Genomic DNA, 10,919 nt, shown 5'->3' on the forward strand with positions numbered 1-10,919 from the left:
GAATTTTTTTACGCCGTTTACGTAAGGCTTTACCGGCGTAACATTGCTCCTGCTTCTATAAGGCGTACGCAATGTTAAATATGGACGTCGTTCCCGCATCGAATTTCGAATTTTTTACGACGTTTGCGTAAGTCGTTCGCGAATAGGGCTGGATGTAATTTACGTTTGCGTCGAAACCAATACGTCCTTGCGGCGTACTTTGGAGCAATGCACACTGGGATATGTACACGGACGACGCATGCGCCGTTCGGAAAAAACGTCAATCACGTCGGGTCACCACCCATTTACATAAAACACGCCCCCCTCATACTCATTTGAATTAGGAGCGCTTACGCCGGCCCCATTTACGATACGCCGCTGTAACTTAGGAGGCAAGTGCTTTGTGAATACAGCACTTGCCTCTCTGATTTACGGCGGTGTAGCGTAAATACGATACGCTACGCCGCCGTAACAATGCGCCGCCCTACCTGAATCTAGCCCACTGTGTTGTAGACAGCCACAGAGCTAGATCGATGCAGGACTATGCAGGTATTTAGTAGACATGTGCAGAATGAAAACAATTGTTTAGTTTAGTTTTGTTTTGATACATTATTTACATAAATGTGTTTAGTTAAATGTGTTAAATTCTTTTTCAGGATTTGTTTCATTTATTTGTTTTCAAATCGATTTGAAAAGTTTTCGAATTCGAATAGTTTTTCAATTTCCAAAAAGAATAAAATAGACTAGAATATATATATATATATATTTTCTACCCTATTCCTTTATTTATCATTCTATTTTATTCTCTTTGGAAATTGGAAAACGATTCGAAAAGTTTTCGAATTTGAAAACTATTTGAATTCGAAAAGCTTTCGAAATCGAATTACATTTTTTTTTTCGAAAAGTATTTTGAAAAGTATTCAAAAAGTATTCCAATTCCGTCCGAATTCGAATTTCATTATTTCAGATTTGTTTAAATTCGGTACTATTCTAATTTGGAAATTCAGATAGAATAAGAAAATTCATCCAAATTTTAATTCGGAACGAAACAAACCGCACATGTCTAGTATTTAGAGAGGGGGCTGGGGGGAGCATCTATTGGAAGATTTGTTTTACCTTTAAAGCGGGAGTTCACCCTAAAAAAAAAATTTAAGATTAGATTCATGCTCATTTTGTCTAGGGGAATCGGGTAGTTTTTTTTAAAAACTAAGCAGTACTTACCGTTTTAGAGAGCGATCTTCTCCGCCGCTTCCGGGTATGGTCTTCGGGACTGGGCGTTCCTTCTTGATTGACAGTCTTCCGACAGGTTTCCGACGGTCGCATCTATCGCGTCACGAGTAGCCGAAAGAAGACGAACGTCGGTGCGGCTCTATACGGCGCCTGCGCACCAACGTTTGGCTACTTTCGGAAAATGGTGACGCGATAGATGCGACCGTCAGAAGCCTGTCGGAAGACTGTCAACGGTAAGTACAGCTTCGATTTAAAAAAAACTACCCGATTCCCCTAGACAAAATGAGCATCAATCTAATCTTAAAAATTGTCATTTCCGGGTGAACCTCCACTTTAATCAGGTAATGCTTTAAGTTAAAAAAAAAAACCTTCTGGCTTTTGAAGTTAGAACCACTAAAAAAATATGAATAACAATGGGGAAAAAGGTATTTAATACTTTAAAGGAAATTATTATAAATACCACAATTTGCATCTTCAGAAATTTTATATAAAGCTCATTGACCATTTGCTGAAAATAACAGGAAGGTGCACCTCTAGGGATGAGCAAATGTTGGAGAATTTGCTCCGCCCCTGAGTTTCTGGCTAATTGGTGAAACTGACACTATAACAGAACATGAGGAAAATCTCTACAATGGAACTCGGGATAGCAATAAAACCCAGGAAGGGTTCTAACCCCTCTTCCCTCTAACTAAAAGTAACTAGTTGCTGCCCACGTAATTTATATGTGTAGCGGCAAATAGGAGTGGGCTTTGATGCACACACACTGCACATATGTGTCCATGGGTAACAGAGGGTTCTGTGACGAAAATGGACTCACTGTGCACTTAGAGCACAATGACCAATAGGGGCCCGTCCATTAAAAGTGCACACGCGCCCCCCCCCCCCATCCATGCTTCTGCCCCCCCCATCCATGGGGCGTTTTTTTCAAGCACTGATTAGAGCCAGAGCCTTCAAAATAGGGTGGGCTCGGAGCGCACCCTGTTGAGCAACCCAATTGTAACACAGATCTTCCTTCTGGCCAATTAGGAAGCAGGTCTGAGACCCGTCACCCAATTAGCTGAAAGAGGACTGGCTATTGGATGCCTTTAGGTACCGCCGCCATTCATATTTTTACCGAAGGGTTAAGACTCTCTCTATGTACATCAGGAGGAATAAGACTGTGTAGCTTGGGGGGAAGCAAGCATTTGATCTGGACATTTTAGTACAATCATTTCAAGTGTTAGTCCAGTCAAAACTGATTTCTTAAACCCTTCCTGCCTAGCCCTGATGTCCCTTTAATTGGGCTTTTTCTACTAGGAGGTGGGATGGTCTGCCTGATTACGTGACCACAGCGATTGGTTGTCACACGGGTCACATAATCAGGGGCCAGTCCTGCCATAGGTGTGCGCAGCCTATTGCATTAGGGTGTGCACCCCAAAGCTCCAACACATATGCGTTTGACATATTTACCAGCCTCTTCACCGCTCTCCATCCTGAAACAATGGGAGGAAGGGGGGAGAAAGGGAGCACATGGGGACAAAAGGAAAAGGAACAGGGAAAGGAGGGGTGGCATATATTAGTACTGGTCCCCTATATTTTCCTCCTGTGGCAGCTGAATGTTGACAAAAGGGAGAGGAGGAGAAGCCTACTTTCAGCTGCTGCAGGAGGAAAATACAGATCGGTTCCACTAAATTCCACCCCCACCGCCTCTCCTGTCCAGATTCTGAGGTTTGGCAAGGAAGTGTTGCGGTTTACCTGTCACCTGCCCACTATTGACAGGCTGTCAACCACAGGATTTGGGTGTTCCCAGGCACACCTGGCACACCCCTTGCGCACGCCTATGCCTGGACCACTGAACCAGCTGTGTGGGCACTGACAACTCATTAATACAGGTAAGTACAGCAGAGACAGGGAAGATGTAGTGCATACTTTTTTTTATTTTTTTTATAATACTGTAATATTGTTTTTAATGATTAAAATCAGAAGTAGAAATTGTTGCACTCACAGACATAGAAAAGGATTCTTGCATATACATCAACAGATTCGCCTCCTCTGATGGTCTGTGTGGTTGGATTGGCTCCAGAACCCAATGGGCGATGAGAGAATTTCAGGGCCGAATTCACTCACATCATTTCCCCTTCTCGGCTGCGAGTGACGTCACGTGACGCCGGCTGGTCCGGGCGCATGCACAGCTCCTTGCACCGCTGGGCGGGACACTGTGGTTAGGCTTAATAGGAGTAATATCTCTCATTGCCCATCGGGTTCTGGAGCCAGTCCAGCCACATAGGCCCGGGAGAGGAGGCAAATCTGTTGATGTGTACGCGAGAATCCTTCCTATGTCTGTGAGTGCAACAATTTCTACTTCTGATTTTAATCATTAACCACTTGCCGACCGGTTCACGCACTTAAACGTCAGCAGAATGGCACGGCTGCTCAAAGCAACGTATATATAAGTTGGTTTGAATTTCACTCCGTACGGGCGCGCATTCGCCCGCTACACTGGCGCACATGTGCCCCTGCCGTGAGGGACCCACGGGCTCGATGTCCGCCGGTGTTCAGCGATCGTGTCACGGAGCTGCAGAATAGGGGGATGCCAATGTAAACAAGGCGTTTCCCTGTTCTGACTTGTGAGGCCCCGTACACACGACAGAGTTTCTCGGCAGAATTCACCGAGAAACTCGGTCAAAACCCGGATTCTGCCGAGAAACTCTGTCGTCTGTACAGTTTTGGCTCGATGGAGCCGCCGAGGAGCTCGACGAGAAAATAGAGAACATGTTCTCTATTTTCTCGTTGTTCTATGGGAGAAGGCGGCCCGCCGAGCTCCTCGGCGGCTTCATCCCAAAACTCGACGAGGAACTCGACGTGCCAAGCACGTCGAGTTCCTCGGCCGTGTGTACGGGGCCTGACAGGACAGTGATCTACTGCTCCCTGTGATCAGGAGCAGTAATCACTGGCGTGTCACTGGTAGTCCATCCCCCCCACAGTTAGAATCACTCCCTTGGACACACTTAACCCCTGCAGCGCCCCCTACTGGTTAACCCCTTCCCTGCCAGTGTCATTTACACAGTAATCAGTGCATTTTTATAGCACTGATCGCTGTATAAATGACACTGGTCGCAAAATAGTGTCAAAAGTGTCCGATGTGTCCGCCATAATGACGGAGTCACAATAAAAATTGCTGATCGCCACCATTACTAATAAAAAAAAAATTATAATAAAAATGCCATAAAACTATCTCATATTTTGTAGACGCTATAATTTTTGCGCAAACCAATCAATAAACGCTTATTGAGATTTTTTTTTTACCAAAAAATTGTAGAAGAATACGTATCGGCCTAAACTGAAGACAAAATGGGGTAGATCCACAAAGGAATTACGCCGGCGTATCTCTTGATACGCCGCGTAATTTCAAATTTTGCGCGTCGTATCTTTATTTTGGTATCCACAAAACAAGATACGACGGCATCTGTGTTAGATCCGACAGGCGTACGCCTTAGTACGCCGTCGGATCTAAGATGAAATTTTCCGGCGGCCGCTAGGTGGCGTTTCCGTCGTATTCCGCGTCGAGTATGCAAATTTCCGACGATCCACGAACGTACGAGCGTCTGTCGCATTCTTTTACGTCGTTTCCGTTCGGCTTTTTCCGGCGTATAGTTAAAGCTGCTATATGGTGGCGTACTCAATGTTAAGTATGACCGTCGTTCCCACGTCTAATTTTGAAAATTTTACGTTGTTTGCGTAAGTCGTCCGTGAATGGGGCGGAAAATTTTAGGGACGGCGCATGCGCAGTTCGTTCGGCGCGGGGACGCGCTTCATTTAAATGAAACACGCCCCCCTACCCGCCGCATTTGAATTCCGCGCCCTTACGCCGCGAGAGAGACACTACTCCTCTGGCTCGGGGTGAATTTTTTATACCAAAAGCGGTATCCCCGAGCCAGACTCTGGGCCGCCTCGCAGCATCCACAGGCACAAGTTACTTACCTTGTCCCTGGATCCTGCGATGCATCCCCGCTGTGTGAGCGAGCGGCGTCCTCGCTCGATTCACACAGTGCCCGTGTGCCGCCAATCTCCGTTCCCGCACGGGGGTGGAGAACGGCGCCAAATTCAAAAAAGTAAATAAACACAATACATACAGTATACTGTAATCTTATAGATTACAGTACTGTATGTAAAAAATACACACCCCCCTTGTCCCTAGTGGTCTGCCCAGTGTCCTACATGCACTTTTATAAAATAAAAACTGTTCTTTCTGCCTGCAAACTGGAGATTGTCCATAGCAACCAAAAGTGTCTCTTTATGTCAAAAGTGATTTTAGAGCAGCTAGAAAACAGCGATAATAAATTATAATCACTTGCAGAATTGTGCGATAGCGATTTGTGGGGAAATTCGTCATACAAAATAAAAGTAATGACAGCGACAATTCTGCAACTGAGCACATTTCAGTGATTTTGATTTGATTACATTATTGAATATTTTTTATTATAATTATATTATTATTTGTTATAATTATTTATAGTTATTTATTATATTATAATTTATGATTTTGTGTTTCAAACTTTATCATACCCGGGATGTCTACTAGACTCTTGTTTGGACAGATTTAAGTGAGTTATTCCTAAGGCCCCATACACACGAGAGGATCCATCCGCTGGAATTGATCCGCGGACCGGCTCCAGCGGATAGATCCCCTGGTGTGTACGGATCTGTTTCCGCGGATTTTTATCCCCTGGGATGGATTTCCAGCGGATAAAAATTTGAAGACATGCTTTCAAATCTATCCGCATGAATCCATCCCAACGGATTGATCCGCTTGGTCTGTACAGACTCACCGGATCAATCTGTCCGAATCAATCCCCCGCATGGTCGTAATGATTCGACGCATGCGTGGAATTCCTTATATGACAGCGTCGCGCACGTCGCCGCGTCATCATCGCGGCGTAATGATTCGACGCATGCGTGGAATTCCTTATATGACAGCGTCGCGCACGTCGCCGCGTCATCATCGCGGCGACGGCGCGACACGTCATCGCGATGGGATTTTGGCGCGGATTTCGATCCGATGGTGGACCGTATCCGCGGATAAATCCTCTCGTGTGTATGGGGCCTTAGAATTGCAGGCCTCTCTACTCTTCCTCCAGCTCTGGAGGAAGAGTAGAGAGGCACAGAATCCAAGTTGTATGCGGTCCAGTGTGAAGTTTCCACAGTCAGTGATGATTTGGGGAGCCATGTCATCTGCTGGTGTTGGCCCAATGTGTTTTATCAAGTCCAAAGTAGGCACAGCCCTCAACCAGGAAATTCCCTCTGTTGACCAGCTTTATGGAGATGCTGATTTCATTTTCCGGCAGGACTTGGCACCTGCCCACACTGCTAAAAGTACCAATACCTGGTTTAATGATCATGGTATCACTGTGCTTGATCGGCCTCCATGCCACGCCGCATTGATGCAGTATTTAATGCAAAAGGAGCCCCGACCAAGTATTGAGTGCATACTATACTGTACACGAACATACTTTTCAATAAGCCAACATTTCTGTATTAAAAATCTATTTTATATTGGTCTTATGTAATATTCTAATTTTCTGAGATGCTAAATGTAGGGTTTTCACTAACCGTAAGCCCTAATCATCATAATAAAAATATATAAATGCTTGAAATATATCACTCCGTATTTAATGAATCTACTGTATATAATATATGAGTTTCACTTTTTGAATTGAATTACTGAAATAAATTAACTTTTTGGGGATTTTCAAGTTTTTTGTGTGAGATGCACCTGCAGACACATGTGTAAACAAGCTCTAAATTTAGAAAGTAGCAAAAGACGGATGGACGGCCGCACACCAAAGAACTCTTGAGTTGTCTTTATTGAAGGAACATAAGCAAACACCGCAAATACACAGCAAGAATCATAAACAGCCGACACGTTTCACACTTAGTTAGTGCTTATTCATGGCCATGCTCTAAATTTATTTTTTAAATGTACCGTATATACTCGGGTATAAGCCGAGTTTTTCAGTACATTCTTTTATGCTGAAAATGCCCCCTCGGCTTATACCCGAGTCACCTTTCTGCGCCTGATCTCCCGGAATTTGGGGACCTGGTACTGGCCGGCCGTAGGTCCCCTGGAGTCGAAGCTTGGCATACATGTAGCCCCAGTTCTCCTCTACACGTGTACAAAGTTTGCTGTCTGGGGGAAATACGGCCGGGGAGCACCGATTTTTCAAACCCACGCACCCCTTCTATATACTCCCATGATAAACATAAGTCTAGTCATGGACACAGTGAGGCATGGGTACATTGAGGCATGCACATGGGCACAGTGAGGCATGGGCACAGGGAGGCATGCACATGCACACAGTGAGGCATGGGCACAGTGAGGCATGGACACAGTGAGGCATGGGCACAGTGAGGCATGGACACAGTGAGGCATGGACACAGTGAGGCATGCACATGGACACAGTGAGGCAAAGTGAGGTACAGTGAGGCATGCAGAGGGACACCCTAGGCTTATACTCGAGTCAATACGGTTTCCCATTTGTTTGTGGTAAAATTAGGTGCCTCGGCTTATATTCGGGTCGGCTTATACTTGAGTATATATGGTAAGCTGTGTAATTACCAGAATTTGACCTGGAATCAGCCTCTTGCAGTCCCTATACAACAGAATTGGAGTGTGAGCGAAAGAAGCAGTAAAAGGTGCCAATCAGTTCATGTGTTGATGAGAAACATGCTGATAGGGGAGAAAGCAGAGTCTCCCTGCAGGGATGTAGTCCCAAGGGAGGGGGTGAGCATGCTGACTTACCGCCACAGCGTCTCCTCGCAGGGATGTAGTCCCAAGGGAGGGGGTGAGCATGCTGACTAACCGCCACAGCGTCTCCTCGCAGGGATGTAGTCCCAAGGGAGGGGGTGAGCACACTGACTAACCCCCAGCCAGAACGGCCCGGATGATGGGGGCAAGCTTACTGAGGAGAAACAAAAAGTGAGAAGTTCGGCCAAAGAAAAAAAAACATTTAGTAGGGAAATGGAAGGAAAAGGTAAGTGAACCAACAATGCACTAGCTTAAAGGAACCTATTTAGAAAATAAAAAAAAAAAACCTTTACAACCCCTTTAATGGGTTATTCATTTATTCTTGGTATTTGGAACCAGAGTACTGCTTTGGGAGGCCTGGGCAAAATCTGAGCATATTTTATAATCTAGAACAGGGGTCTCCAAACTGTGGCCCTTTGCTAGCCTTTATCTGGCCCTTGGGGCACTATTCCTTACACTGATATGAGGCACTATTCCTCCCACTGACACCAACAAGGGGGCACTGTTTCTTCCACTGATACCAATGATGGGATACTATTCCTCCTACTAATAGGGGGCACTACTCCTCCTCCCACTGACCACCAACCCTGAGGCCATATTTATTCTCACTGATGCCGGGCCCGGGACTTTTTCTGTGCCCACTGGCCACAATCCGGCCCTCCTAAATTCTGAAGGACAATAAACTGGCCCTTTGTTTGAAAGGTTTGGAGACCCTTGATCTAGAAGAAAAATGAAAGAAGCCATATGTAACAAAATATATTTTGGTATGATGCAACTTTTCTTTCATCTCTGGAAGATTCTGAACAGATGGTGAAGCTTGGCAGGTCTCTGTTTACCTCTGTAAACAATTGTCAGGAACTTCCTCCAGGGATGAGGGTTTCTGCCAGAAGTAAAATTTTCCATAAGATTTTTAAAAAAAGGGGGTAGCCACCCGGAGCCCTGGGGACCTCTGGGCCTGTTAATGAAAATAAAAAATAAAGAAATAAAACAAATATATAAAAAAAAAAAATAAAATGTTTATAAAAAAAAAATATATATATATATATATATATATATATATATGTATATATATATATATATATATATATATATATATATATATATATAAAATTATATATATATATATTTTTAAAGTGGGAGTTGCCATCTGGGCCTTGGGGACCTCCGGGCCCCTTACAAAAAAAAGTAATAAAAAATGGGTGTTGCCATCTGGCGGCCCTGAGTATAGGCAACAATATCCCAAATCCAAGCATATAAAGCAAGCATTGAATCTATGACATAAGTTACTTAAAGTGGTTGTAAAAACTCAAGTTTTTTTTACCTTCATGCAGTCTATGTCTGACTCGGGCAGTGGGGCAGGTACAGGAGGATGTGCTAGATTTCAATTGGCTTGGCGCTTGTTTCCACTAGTTTGAAGAAGTGGGGCAGGAGAGAGAGGACGGACAAATGGATTGCCTGTTCCTGAGCAAGCTTGATGTACCCAATAGCCCACTCTCCCACATTGCCCTACCGCCTGCCAACCGTGCCCTACAGGCTGCATGCATGGAATGAACAATGATTTAGGAGGGAAGTGTGACTAGGGACCCTAAGGTAAGGGGGGGGGGGCGGGAAGATACTGATATAAGGGGGAACTCTGCAAACTCCAGTGTAAAGAGAAACTCTGATGTAGGGGGGGTCTGTCACCAGAGCCTTCTTACATCAGAGTTGCCAGAATTCCCCCTTAAATCTGGATGCCTAGGGCCCCCCTTCATCAGAGTTCCCCCTTACAGCTTAAAGGGGAACTTTACACATTCTGATGAAGGGGTTCATTCAGACAGATGCTGAGTCCACACAGATGCTTTCTACTGTGTGTCCATCCATTTTGGATCTGCATGCAGGCATCCCATAAAAGTGGATGCAGATGCAGCAGCTGCTTTAGATACATGCATCTGCTCCTGCCAGTTCAAATTTTGATATGCACTTTTGTCCGTGGAACTACTGTGCTTGCATAACTGCATTCATTTCTATATAATGCCTGCATGTAGCTCCAAGGTCGATGTGTATACAAACCTGGGGGAGAGTATATCTGTGGCAGACGCCATTTTTCTAAGTCTTTCGCAGGTTCCAGGTGCGGCTCCCACCTTCAGGGTGTGCGCATCCAACGGACCCCGGCGATGGCCTACCAGGCCGGGGTCACATTTTACGCGGAGTTCCATGTTCCTGAGAGGGGCCCCAGTGACTTACTGGGTTCCCAATTCTGTTGAGGAGATTCCAGGCAGGATGCCGGTCGATGGGGGTCGGCTTGAGGAAAACCCGAGGGCAGGTTGTCCGACAGGGCTTGAACGAACCATCGGGGATCTGGTGACCGGATTGTTGACAGGTACACTATTGCTGTCATCTGGTGACCTATGCTTAATCTACTGGGAGGATTCGCTCAATCTCAATCTGTTTATTTAGCTCATTCAAGTAATTGGCCTGTGGCAGAGACCTGTTCCTCCCTGGAACCTAAAGTGACACTTCGGCTGCCAGGCTCGTGGCAGGAGTCTGTCCGGAGGCACTTCACCCACTCTGGCTAGAGTGGCGACGGATTGCAATTGATACTACTGAGAGCAGGATTGCTCGGTCCATATCCAGGCCTGATACTGCAAAGTTCTCTCTTGCTTCATTAACCTTTTCTCCCTATTTGATGTTGATGTTGGCCGTGTTAGGCTTGGAAATAAAGCATTTGAAAACCTTTATTCATTGACTGGACATTAATATGCCGATTTCAACAACAACCAGCGGCTCCTTCGGGGGTAGCGTTACAACGGGTTCAGCTTTAGGCAATATCAAGTTTGTAATGAGCCGTTTATTAGCACTTGTAATTAAAAGAAAATCTAAAGCCTCGTACACACGACCAGTTTTCCCATCTGGAAAACTGCCATTAGAGCTTTTGGCCGGGAAAAGT

Source organism: Rana temporaria, chromosome 10 (genome assembly GCF_905171775.1).
Source record: "Rana temporaria chromosome 10, aRanTem1.1, whole genome shotgun sequence".
NCBI lineage: Eukaryota > Metazoa > Chordata > Amphibia > Anura > Ranidae > Rana > Rana temporaria.